Source organism: Amblyomma mixtum, chromosome 9 (genome assembly GCF_055824585.1).
Source record: "Amblyomma mixtum isolate Tamu chromosome 9, ASM5582458v1, whole genome shotgun sequence".
In the NCBI taxonomy this organism is placed as follows: domain Eukaryota; kingdom Metazoa; phylum Arthropoda; class Arachnida; order Ixodida; family Ixodidae; genus Amblyomma; species Amblyomma mixtum.
The window spans coordinates 32,989,105-33,001,661 of record NC_143020.1 but is presented as its reverse complement, the minus strand read 5'-3'; positions in this window follow the sequence as shown (position 1 = coordinate 33,001,661).

Here is a 12,557-nt window from a genome sequence, read left to right as displayed (position 1 = left end):
TTGGTGAAGCGCCTTCCAGCGAGATGTTCTTTTAACTTTCGAAACCAGTGGTAGTCACTTGATGCCAACTCCGGACTGTAGGGTGGGTGGCTGATGACGTCCCATCCAAACCGTTGCAGGAGAGCGACGGTTTGCCAGGCAACGTGGGAGCGAGGATTATTCGTGGAGAAGACTCACGCTCTTGCTCAGCATTCCCCTTCTGCGATTTCGAATCGCCCGTCTGAGCTTCTTAAGGGCCTTACAATATCTGTCCACGTTTACTGTGGTGCCAGGAGCCAAGAAGTCTACCAACAATACCCCTTTTCAATCACAAAACACAGTTGCCATGACATTGCCGGCAGACTGTTCTCGGTTGAATTTTCGCGGCTTGGGCGAAGAGAAGTACCGCCACTCACGTGATTCTTGTTCGGTCTCAGGTGTGAAGTGGAATGTTCAGGTTTCGTCACCCGTGAAAACGGAATCCAAAAAGGTCGCCTTTTCATCTCCATAACGCCGAAGAAATTCGCGGGAGGAGTCAAGGTGTTTCCGTTGATGGTCGTCTGTGAATATCCGCGGAACCCTTCTTGAGCACAACTCCCGATATTTCAACTTTGCTGTCAAAATCCCATGAATAGTGCTTCTAGAAACGCCAGGGACCAAAATTCAGAGTTCGTCGAGTGTGATCCTTCGATCTTGCCGCATCATTGCCGCATCAGCTGCGAACTCCCTACACTCCTTACGGACGTTTTTGACATCCATGCGCGACCCTCCGGACACTTCCGTCAACTGGCGATGAATTTCGATTTGTTGAACGCCTTCTGCGTTCAAAAATGGAATAACTGTGCGAATTTCGTACCTGCCGGTAGCGGCAAACGGGAGCGCCATTTAAAATGGCTGCCGTTCCAGGACTGACTATCTCTTTTGTGCTGAGTCATGGCTTCTTTAGAAGACTGGGAACAATGAACACAGTAGCCTGGCAAGCAGCCACGCAAATAATTTCCCTGCGGGTCCAGCTCTTTGGAGACCTTACTTTTGGGATTACCCTCGTAACTTGGTGAGGCCAATAGCCTCTCAAAGCTGAAGGAAGAACTTGAATGGTATATCCATGTCTCTTACCGGAATGAGGGCATTAATCGTCATCATTTCCGATCGTCAGCATGTGAATTAGTGGCCGCAGCCCGTTCACTTACCCAGGGAATTGGCGATCAAATGAGTAAGGATGCCATTGAGTGGTGTGTCATCCATGTCTGTTCGCGGAAGGAGGGCATTAACTCCGCTTGCCTCGAAGAGCGGAGGCTCCCTACATTTTGGACGCATGCGTAGCGGTGCAGAACAAAATGAAGAAAAATGGCGCCCTTGCGGTAGGACAGCCTGGCTCGCCGTGCCTAAACTCCCGGATGATGATGATGATGATGATGTCCTCAGGATGGAGGAAACGACTTCGTTCTCTTCAAAAAGGATATGTCCAAAGAGGCGCCTTTGTCAACACTTAATCAGCTCTCGAAGCCGATGCTCGAAGAGTGTCTGCGAGGCGAAAAATATCAGCAAAGACTTTTCGTACAGGTTTGTTTTTTGATCAGAGATGGCAAGAAACAATAATTTCTCTGGTGCCATAGCAGACCGCGCTCCCAGTTCCCGAACAAAGCCGCAGGGGTAAAAGTCGCTCGCGGGCACGCTGTAGGTGGACCACAACGCAGGCTGGAAAAGTCCTGTATTAAGGCGAAAGCCTTTAATGCCTCAGACTGTCGTCAGCAGCCGTGTCAAAGCCGTGTCGGCAGCCGTGTCGGCAGATGTGTCCGCGTATTGACGGGTGTCCACCTAGATATGCGAGATAGTTACTGCGTAGTTTCGTTCCCTCAAATGCAATTTTCAGTTTCTTCATTACAGTCCCTCTTTCTCTTTCTTCTTTCCATCCCACTTCCTCCCTTCTTGTACGGTGCGGTCGGGGTGTCCACCTAGATGACAGAGAATTTCCTTTCCTCAAAAAGCGTTGCGTTCAAAGGACAAGGCATCGCGCCGAATGAGTGGTGGTAAATTGGTAAATTGGTTTTTTTGGGGGGAAAAGGAAATGGAGCAGTATCTGTCTGACATATCTCGGCGGACACCTGAACCGCGCCGCATGGGAAGGAAGGAAGGTAGGAGTAAATAAGAGAGAGAGAAAGAGGTGCCCTAGTGGAGGTCTTCGGATAATTTCGACCACCTGGGGATCTTTAACATCCACTGGCATTTCACAGCACACGGGCGCCTCTTGCGTTTCTCCTCCATCGAAACGCGGTTCGCTCATTCTTTCGTAGTTCACTCGACTGTTGGCTTGTTCATTGACCACCCCACTGCATTTGTGACTGCGCTAATAGTCTGGTGCTATCCCTGAGCCAAATAACTTTAATTTTAAATGTACTATTCCAGGCAGATATTTGCTTGTCCTCATCGCCAGCATGCAGCAGCGCAAGTGTTATCGACAAGCCGTGCCAGTCACACGCCGCGCTGTGCCAGCCAGACTTCCTTCCTCCTCTTTCACCCCTTCCTCCCCCGTCATCCGGTTCCACATGCTTCTTTCCCTGATACCCTACCCTCTCCTCTTGCTCCCCCATAACATGCACAAGCATTTGCAAGGTGTGAAAGATGGCGCAAAAATCAAACCCGCGTGCGAGTGAGCTTCATGTTGGATCGTATATTGAAACGAGATACCGTAAAAGGCGCCTTTAACGATATCTCGTTTTAATACACGTTCCAACATCAAGCTCACTCACACGCAGGTTTCATATTTTCATCCCCATTCACAACTTGCAAATGCTTGTGCATGGTGCTGCGCGCACGCCAGCAACGTTGGGACCAATGTGACTCGAAAAGAGCGATCAAAAATTACTCGGCAGGTGTTATCTGCCACCCCGCTGCACGCATCCTTCGCGGCTGCACTCCCGACCATAAGATGAATCTGGCCTGGGTACCCGCCCACGCGGGAAACTCTGGAAACGAAGGGGTCGACCGACTAACCCGAGGGCTAATCAACCCGGCGGCCGGCCCCACGGTCCGAGATGCTCTTGCAGAGGCTCCCCAGGCATTTACCGAAATTACCAATTTAAATCGAGCGCAAGTCGCCTTGCACCGTTGCTTGCAGACACACTCAATACTTCGCCATTCTAGACCTTCACTCCTCACAGACGGGGGTTACGACCCCGTCTGCCAAAATCACAACCAGGGAGAAATCGCCACCCAGGCGCACGTCCTCTAGGGTTGCGTGGGAAATCCTCCACCACGAGGCTCATTGCCAGGTTATTCCGAGGAGGGATAGAACCAGCTTCTGAGAAGGCGACAAGAACTTCCAGCTGGCGGTCGTTTCTTGGATCCAGGAAGTCTCCCCCACATGGGGGCGACACCAAGCCCACCTGTCCTAAATTCCGGCATTCTGTCGCAATATTGTTGTTTCTTTCTCTCTCTCAGGGCCAATTAGCTTGCGGACACTGGTGGACAGCGGTGCCTGCGGTGCCCAGTAGGAGGTAGTGGTGTGCGCTATGCAAACATTTTATGCCTTAATTGACATAGTACATTTCTTAATGTGGTCACACACCTAAACATAGTAGTGAGGTGATTAAAAAAGCATAACAAAAGGAGAAAATTCTGTCTAAACGTAATAAGCGAGCCACCAAAACCACTGATGAAAAGTGCATGCATTTCGAAAGTGACGACAAAGAGAATGCAAGTTTAGAACCATAATCTGTGAATTAAATATTTTGAGAGGTGCCTGGTGTGAATGTCAAGGCGGGGGAGCGCATCCACCGAATCGGCAAAAAGCGCGAAAACTAAGACCGTCCGGTTATACTAAGGTGTTATGATCTTGAGGAGAAAATGTTAGTTCTACGGAACTGCTTCAAACTTAAGAAAGAAATTATATCTGTATCCGAATACGTCTCGACATATGATCGTGATGCGCGCCGAAAGCACTGGCAGTGATCGAAAACCGATCGTGACAATGGCTGCAAAATAGGATTACATAACTAAATTTCACTTAAATGTAGTTGCCTCCAGCACCACCACTGGTAAAGACTTCATGTATTATGGCCAGTGCATAAAAGTACACATGCGCTGTGAGCCCGGGGGCACAAATCTATTTGAACAGCTCGTATGAAGAACCAAAACGCATGAAAACTAATCCGGAGCTTCCTGGTTATGGTGCGCAAATTCGGTCTGAATTGCCGGCAATGATTATATGAATGAGTAGTCGCAGTCTATTTTAATCCCCACTTCTTTCCCTCTGTGACCCATTACCCTCTCTCGGGCGCTGAATGCATGCTCAAAACAATAAGCTCCAGCTACTTCTGTGGCATTTCCATTATTTAAGGATGAGGTGGCCGCAGCTGACGGTAGACGCAGTGTTTTAGATATTTATGGGAACGGCTTTCGTCTTGTAAGAGCAACAGCTGTCTAGATTAATTTGGTGACGAGAGAGAGAGGAGGAGAAAACATTTATTGCAACACTGCACTGAATTGAGAAAGGGAGGTGGGGATGGTCGTTGACATGGGTGGCAGTCCCTCTTCCGGGACCCCATTAACCACCGCCGCTGCCCGTGCTCTCTGGACCAGGGCCCGCTGGGCCTTCAGGCCCGAGCTGAACAGGGCCGCCTTCCAGCCCTCTCTAGTTGGCTGACTTACAGGTGCTATATTTGTATTGTACTGGCAGGCTCACACCATGTGGTGTAGGTCACCATACTGTCCGCAGAATTCGCACCTGCCCGTGAATGTCGGGTCCACGTGTTTTAGTACGAAGTTTGAATAGCCTTCTTTTGCCGCCTACTGTATGTATTGCTCTGGGTATAATTTAACTTCCGGAAGTTCCTCTTCTTTTTTGCGCTTGATCTTTTGTTCGAGATTTAGCTCTACCTGGGGGGGGGGGGGGGGGGGGGGGGGGGCGCAAAAACTGGGTGAACGCAAACAGCTTTGGTTTTATAACCGAACAAGAGGTCAGAGAAATTGCTCGAGAGGAAAACAAGTAGATAGAAGTGAAACGGGAGCAGAAATTTGAAGCGCGGTTTGGCTCTAATCGAGAAAAACCCAGAGAAAAAGTGCGCAGCGAATGTGGGGAACAAGAAAGAAATATTGGCAAAAGAATGGCTATAATCAAAAGAGGATCATGTGAGCATGCGGAGGAAAAAATTTGGTGACGATCGGATGAGTAGTTAATTAGAGCCAAAAGTGTGCAAACGGAGAGCCAAATTTGAAACGCCGGAAGTGTAGTACCAACTCAAGTACCACGTGACCGGAAGTGTGGGCGGAGCCAACGCGCAGCGTCAAATTTGAATGTCCGGAATGAATACAGAGATGAAACGAGAAACGTGGAGTTAATCGAAATCACATCAATAATTAATAATTATAGAAACGCGAAGAGTGAATTAAAGTGCATTTCTACGAATTAAAGTGAATTAATTATTCATGTATTAATTATGAAATATAGTGGCTTACTGTTTTTAATATGCATATTAATGGTCATCGGACTGAATTAAAGGTTATGTAAATTAATTAATTTTCAGTAAGTTGAATTAATTGTGAATTAAGGTAAGTTATGTGATAAAAATGAATATATCCTAAAAAAAGAATCGATAAATGATTGATGAGTGATCGATAAATGTTAATTGTGTGTGCGATGTAGTACATGTCTGACAAAAACGTCACCAGTAAGTTTTGAGGGTGTTGAGGAAGTAAAATTCCGACTTCACACCACAATGACGGCACAGAGGGGCGACGAGAGCCGAGGAGGAGTCAATGCATTCGCATTTCTCCAAAGCGGGTAGCCGCAGTGGTCTCTAATAACGTTTGTTTACCGGCAAATCACATGGCGGGCGCACTGGGTCAATCAGCTGCTCGAGGTGACCGGCAGTTGTATAGTCAGTCGGCGACCTCACGCGCCCTCGTCGTCGCCCTGGACTCAACACCGGGGTCCGAACTGGCGAGAACAGCTTCCCATTGTTGAGGAGAGGGAAATGTAGCTACATCAACCGCAGGCGGATCCACTGAGCAGACTCAGGTTATGTGGCCGAACGTGGCAGGCTCGCCTCATCTGAAGGGTTTTCATGGCCTCATGTTATAGAGTTATTCACTTTTTGTGTAAAAGAGAAAACCCACTGACCACAACTATTCATGGCTGGTTTTCACAGGTACAGAAGGATCGAACTGACGATTCGCCACGGAGTCAACTTTTATTGCCGCGTGCGGAGACTCACGAAGTCAACGTCAACCCCCGCGAAAGGGAGGAGTGTTGGCTAGACGGCGGAAGGCAGCACGCTCAAGCTGCTTCAGCAGTTCATGAACGACGAGGGAGAAGGTGCCTCCGCGTACGCGCGCAGCCTGGAACAGAGCGATCCAGAATCCCCGCATCTCTGGTCTCAGGAGTTCTTGCAAATGCAAGCCTAAAACAGGACACAAAGCGGAATTTGTTATAGAGGGCGCGACGGTGCATGAAGCTATGAAAAGCAACAATAAACGCCAAAAAAAAAAAAACATGCCTATATAACCGCCTGAATAGGTCCAAGAGATCTCTTGTCATCTCTTGAAACTCCAGTAGAATCAAGAAATTGAAACTGCCCTAAAAACGCCTTAATCCACTCTATCCGAAAGGAATATGAGGTGAAGAAATCTGCTGCAGGCGATGATCGACCAGCTGGTTGTATTTATGGGCTCACCATTCGTTTTCATTTGTAGGAAATTTTACAGTCGAAAACAGGCGGATGATTTTTCCATTGCGACAAATACTTTGCATGAGACCAACGCAAAGTGCGCCAGCATTTTAAACAGAAAAAAGCAAATAAAGCACGTTTTCTTTAGGGCTGTACTTTGCATATGTGTTAGATGAAAGGTTAAGACAGAGTCTTACGAAATGTTCATAGTCACAAAATCATCTGTTCCACATTTTTATTGTTTTTTAGTTTTGTCCCTTATCCACTTATTCTGTCCCTTTTTCGATGTGCTGTGCTTGTCACAAAAATCTTAATTTTCGCCCCCCCCCCCTGCAATTCTATCGGGCTTTTAAGTGGAAATTGACTGAAATTAAATGAAAAATAGCCGAGCAAAGAGCACTGACGTGAGCTGGTGGCTCACTGGTCTTGCAGAATGAATGTGCTCAAGGAATAACAGCTTGACCTAGTACTGGTGACTAGAACCCGGTAACCGTTTACATGCGCTGGCTAGGTTGAACAAGAACTAGGAGAAATGTATCAAAACCTAGACGCACATTTCTACCACACGCAATAACCACTGCCATTATATTATCTTAGATAAACAATTGGTTCATAGTAAAATTACATTTCGCAATATAGTCTATTCTAAGACGCCTGAGACCGACCGTAGCACTAAGGAAATTTGTAAATATACAATCCTCGTCATGTTACGCGCCGAATTGAAGACGCAGAACTTTGCAAGAGCAGCGTTGTCAATCACACGTGCGACTAACAGAAGCTGTGTCAATCAAGCAGGACTGAAAAGTGTATTAGGTGAAAACACACACCGGCATTAAAAATTGAGGCATTGACGTCGTCGCAGACAGGCGTGAGCACGCGTTTCTGACCATCAGCAGGTGAATCAGTGGCCTCAGGCCCCTTCACTTACCCAAGGGAATGACGCTCAAATGCGGACGGATTCCGTTGAATGGTATATCGATACAGGTTACCGGAATGAGTGAATTAATCGTCGGCATGTCCATCAGCATGTGAATGACTGGTCTCAGGCTCCATTACTTACCTAAGCGAATAGCTTCATAAAGGTGAAGCAAGCAGTGCAATGCTGTGTCCGTGTCTGTTGCTGGAATGAGGGCAGTAATCGTCAGCAATTTCGAACGCCAGCATGCGAATGAGTGGCCTCTACCCGTTGACTTACAGAAGGCATTGGCGATCAAATGCGGAAGGATGCAGTTGAATTGTGTGGCATCCATGTCTGCAACGGGAATCAGGGCATTAACTCCGCTTGTCTTGAAGAGCGGAGGCGCGCTCCACTTCGGACGCAGGCGAAGCTGTGCAGAAAAAAATAGAGGAAAATGGCGGCCGTCCGGTATGGCAGCCTGGCTCGCAGTGGCCGACCTCGCGGACTGAAGAAACGATTTCGTTCTCTTCAAAATGGAAATGTCCAAAGGGCACGCCTTTGTCAATACTTAATCAGCTGTGGAAGCTGATGCTGAAAGAGCGTCCACGAGGCGAAAAATATTAGAAAAAACGTTTTGCTACAGATTTGTTTTTTGATCAGAGATGACAAGAAAAAATAATTTCTCAGGTGCCATAGCGACCCGCGCTCCCAGTGCCCGACCCAAGCCTCATTGGTCAAAGTCGCTCGCGGGCACGTTGTAGGTGTGGACACAGTGGGCAACGGCGCAGGTTGGAAAAGTCCTCTATTTAATTTGTTTAGACACCACAAAATGGCTGCGCTGAGTGGCCCGATTTCGCGCGTTTCTTGCACCTGTTACATGGTTGAGAACCAGTCCTTTGACGACAAAGAAATGACTCTTGCTTGCGGTTCGCTCATTCTTTAGTATTTCACTCGACTGTCGGCTTGTTCATTGACCGCCCCTCTGCATCCGTGACTGCGCTAACGGTCTAGTAACGGTCTAATAAATGACCGATAAGTGATCTATAATTGTTAATAGTGTGTGCAATGTAGTAAGTGTCTGACAAAAAAGTTACCAGTGAGTTTCGAGGGTGTTGAGGAAGTAACATTCCGACGTCACGTCACAATCAAAGGGAAGAATGGGGGCGAGTGCAGAGGAGGCGTCAATGCCTTCGCATCGCTGCAATCCAGGTAGCCGCAGTGATCTGTTTTTTTTTTTGTCAGCAAATCAAATGGCGGGTGCACTGGGTCAATCAGCCGCTCCAGGTGACCGGCAGTTGTACAGTCTGTCGGCCACCTCTCGCGCTCTCAGCGTAGCCCTGGACTGAACGCCGGGGTCCGAACTGGCGAGAACAGCTTCCGGATATTCATGAGAGGGAAATGTAGCTAGATCAACCGGAGGCGGATCCTGTGAGCAGTCTCAGATTTTGTGGTCCAAAGTAGCAAGCTCGCCTCATCTGAATAGTTTTCATGGCCGCATGTTACAGAGTTATTCACTCTTTGTGTAAGAGAGAAAACCCGCTGACCAGAGGTAGCCATGGCTCTTTTTAATAGGTACTGACGGACTGAACTGACGATTTACCTCGGGAGAAGTTTATTGCGGCTTGCGGAGAGTCACATAGTCAACGTCAACCACCGCGAAAGGGAGGTCTTTTGGCTAGACCGCGGAAAGCAGCACGCTCAAGGTGCTTCCGGAGTTGATGAACGATGAGGGAGTAGGCACCTCCGCGTGCGGGTGCAGACCGGAACACAGCAATCCAGACTCCCTGCATCTCTGGTCTCATGAGTTCTTGAGGATCCCAACCTAAAAAGGGCACAAAGCGGAATTTTTTCTAGAGGGCGCGAAGCTGAAGGTATCAAAAGCAACAAGTACGCGAAAAAGATCCGTACAATAGTTGGATTAGGTTTGAGGGCTTAAAACTGCTCTTTGCTCATGAACAAACTCCAGTAGAATCAAGAAAATGAAACTGCCGTTAAAATCGCCCTCCACATTTGTATGAAAAAGGAACCTGGGGGAACAAATGTGCTGCAGGATATGATCGACCTGCTGATGGTATTTATGTGCTCATCCATCATTTGCATTTGTAGGAAATTTTGCAGACCAAAACAGGCGGATGATGTATGCAGTGGGAGAATCATTTTGCCCGACAGCAGCGTAACTTGCACAGACATTGTAAGTATAAAAGAGGAAATAAAGCCTGTTTTCTATTGGGCTGTAATTGACATACGAGTTAGATAAAAGGTCAAGACAGTCTAACGGAGTGATCATCTCTCATTTAACTGTTGAATACTGTTATTTTTTTTAGTTTTTCCTTTATCCAATTATTCCTTGCTTTTTACAAGTTCTCTTGTGGTGACAAAAACCTTAATTTTGCTCCCCGCTTATGTAATGCCTCTGGGCATTTAAGGGGAAAATGAATGAAAGGAAATGAAAAATAGCTCAGCAAAGAAGATTGACATCAGCTGCATGAGGGTTCACGGGGCTTGCATATTAAATGTGCTGAAGGAATACCAGCATGACGTAGTACTGGTGACTAGAAACCGGTAACCGTTTACATGGGCTGGCTGGGTTGAACAAGAACTAGGAGAAATGTATCAAAACCTACGCGCACATTTCTATCATATGCAAAAACCACTGCGCATTATTTAATTCTAGATAAACTATTGGTCCAGAGTAACATGGCATTTCGCAACATATTCCACTATGAGACGCCTGACACCGAACGTATGATTAATGAAATTAATGAAATATATTCTACTATGAGACGCCTGAGACCGAACTGATGATTAATGACATTAGTAAATATATAATCCTCGTTATGTTACGTGCCCAAATGAAGAAACAACGTGGCAAGAGCAGTGTTGTAAACCACAAGTGCGAAAAACAAGTTGTGTCAATCAAGCAGAAATTAAAATTGTATTCGGCAAAACAGACCTGGGAATAAAAAATGGAGGCATTGGTGTCGTTGTAGGTGAGCATGCATTTCTCACCATCAGCATATGAATGAGTGGCCTCTGCCCGTTGACTTACCTAGGCCACTGGCGATCAATTGAAGAAGGATGCCGTTGTATGGTGTGCCATCCATGTCTGTTCAAGGAATGAGCGCATTAACTCCGCTTATCTCAAAGAGCCGAGACCACCTGCACTTCGGACGCAGGCGTAGCGGTGCAGAACAAAATGGAGAAAAATGGCGCCCTTCCGGGATGTCAGCCTGGCTCGCCGGGGACGATCTCGGATTCTTCTTCTTCTTCCTTCTCTTTGTAATGGCACATACCCACGTGGGGTGATTGGATTGAACAAACGGCTTCGTTCTCTTTAAAAATGAAGTGTCCAAAAGACGCCTTTGACAACACTTAACGAGGTGTGGAAGCCGATGCTTGAAGAGTGTCTGCGAGGCAGAAAATAAAAAAAAAACTTTTCGTACATATTTATTTTTTAATCAGAGACGGCAAGAAACAATAATTTCTCTGATATCATAGCAGCCCCCGCTCCCAGTGCCCGACCGAAGCCTCATTAGTCAAAGTCGCTCGCGGACACGGTGTATATGTATACAGTGGACCACGGCGCAGGCTGGAAAAGTCCTCTATTTAATTTGTATACACACCACAAAATGACTGCGCTAAGTGGCCCGATTTCGCGCGTTTCTTGCACCTGTTACACGGTTGGGAACCAGTCCTCTGACGACAAAGAAGTGACTCTTGCTTAGAGGTTCCCTCATTCTTTCGTAGTTCACTCGACTGTTGGCTTGTTCATTGACCGCCCCTCTGCATCCGCGGCTGCGCAAATGGCCTAGTGCTATAACTGAGATAAATACCTTAAATTTTAAAAGTACTATTCCAGGAAGATATTCGCTTCTTCTCATCGGCAGCGTGCACCAGCGCAAGTGTTGTCGGCAAGCCGTGCCAGTCACACGCTGCTCTGTGCCAACCAACCAGACTTTCTTCCTCCACTTTCATCCCTTCCTTCCCCGTCATCCGTTTTCACATCCTTCTTTTCCTTGTACCCTACCCTTTCGTCTTGCTCTCTCATATGATGCACAAGCATTTGCAAGTTGTCAAAGATGATGCAAAAACGAAACCTGTGTTGGAGTGAGCATGTACAACTTGAAAATGCTTGTGCATGTCGCTGCGCGCACGCCAGCACCATTGGGACCAATGTCACTGGAAAAGGGCGAACAAAAATTACCGAGTTTTATCTGCTTTAGTGCCGGCGCCCACATTTCGCTGGCTGCCCTCTCTGGAAACCAGCGCTGCGTGCCCGCCGTCGCTCGAAGCAGGCCCAGACTATCTCGGACATGTAGCGGCTTGCAGCGTGATTCATCCCGTCTCGTCGGCGCCTGGTGCGGACCTTTCCTCCTTCCCTCCTCACCGCCGGTGCGAACTCCTACGACGCTTCAACGGCCGGCCGCCTCTCGGCCATTCGTCCAATTTGAACGGTAGCCAGTGCCGTGACCTGATTGGAGGATTTGAACTGCTGGCTGCCGCAACGGACACGGGCGGATATAAAAACGGAGCCGCGCTGAACTCGAGAGAAGACGGGCTGCAGAAGAGCCATGACGCCGGAGCTACGCTCGCCGCCGGGGCCGCGCTTCTTCTTTGTGCTAGCCCGTGGTGCTCTTGGCCCTTGTATCATGTAAAAGCCCTTGTACATACTGTACACAAAAGTCATTTGACTCACCGTCGCCTCGACCGTTTACTGGCTCGGACTCCCAGTCCCAACAGTGGTGGCAGCGGTGGGATGCCCCAGTCCCAGTGGTGGCAGCGGTGGGATGCCCCAAAGTCCCTACAGTGGACGGCAGCTGCGGGATCGACCGGCGACAGCTACTTCGGCGCGGTGATTGCCTGATGTTTTCCCCTCCATTCGCCAGACTGCTCTAGCACACGTGATTGTAGTCTATAGTAGGGCTGTGTGTGTAGCACTGTAGGGAGCTTTGCTGTTTCGAGCAATGTCGGAGCGCTTTGAAACGAAAGCTGGTGCAGAGGGAGTAAACGAG